We start from the raw sequence: 1,172 nt of genomic DNA, 5'->3' as shown, positions 1-1,172 counted from the left end.
GTGTTTAAAATATTTATTTTGAAACAAATTAATTAATTACTTAGACTTACTGGGTGAGCAGGGTAGGCTAAGACAGCTGTCATATCATACCCTGCCATGCCCAGCTGATGCAAAGAATAGAATTTATATCTACACAGAAGAAAGCCCTGTCTAGAGTCTGCCCCAGTATGAGTTGTGTTGAGCTATTCATTAGTCTGTTTGTTTGATGAAAAAATATGAAATGTAGTTGCAATAAATGTGTTAAGAATCCGTACACCTGCAGCAGCGGAGGACTATTATTCTGCTGCATGATACTGCGGAAGAACTGATGACGGCACGGTTTGATCTGCGGCTGACCAATCAGCAGAAAGGGGCGTTTAATTCCCGCCCACGTGTAGAAATCCAATATTCAAGCTGTTTATTCATTTTTCCACCCAAGAACGAAAAACTAAAATTTAAGCTGAATTCTTGTTTTTCGTGTTTTGGAAAAAAACGAAAAAGGAGCCGTTTTCTCATTTTTCTATTTTCAATATTAAATCAAAAAACGAATGATCGAATGATACACGGATTCATCGGCTACAAAACACTTCCCTTAATGTTTGCAGAACCATAAAAAAAAGTTTTAAAAAATGCACGCTTTTTGAGTGTTTTGAGAATAAAATATAACATTTTCATAACATAACGGGAGGATTAGGAAAACGTTCTTAGAACATATTTTTGTATGGTAGTTTGTTTGCTGAGTGTGTGTGTGTGTGTGTGAGAGTGTCCGTGTGTGAGAGTGTTTGTGTGAGTGTGAGTGTCTGTGTGTGTGTGTGTGAGCGTGTGTGTGTGTGTGTGTGAGTGTGAGTGTGTGTGTGTGTGAGAGAGAGTGTGTGTGTGTGTGAGAGAGAGTGTGTGTGTGTGTGAGAGAGAGAGTGTGTGTGTGTGTGAGAGAGAGTGTGTGTGTGTGTGAGAGAGAGAGTGTGTGTGTGTGTGAGAGAGAGTGTGTGTGTGTGTGAGAGAGAGAGTGTGTGTGTGTGTGTGAGAGAGAGAGTGTGTGGGTGTGTGTGTGTGTGTGAGAGTGTGTGTGTGTGTGTGTGTGAGAGAGTGAGTGAGTGTGTGTGTGTGAGAGTGTTTGTGTGAGTGTGAGTGTGAGTGTCAGAGTGTGTGTGAGAGTGTTTGTGTGAGTGTGGGAGTGTGTATGTGAGTGTTTG

The sequence above is a fragment of the Sinocyclocheilus grahami genome, unplaced genomic scaffold, assembly GCF_001515645.1.
Source record: "Sinocyclocheilus grahami isolate Dianchi unplaced genomic scaffold, SAMN03320097.WGS_v1.1 scaffold2030.1, whole genome shotgun sequence".
NCBI lineage: Eukaryota > Metazoa > Chordata > Actinopteri > Cypriniformes > Cyprinidae > Sinocyclocheilus > Sinocyclocheilus grahami.
The sequence above is the reverse complement of the archived record's forward strand: the minus strand, read 5'-3'. Positions refer to the sequence as shown.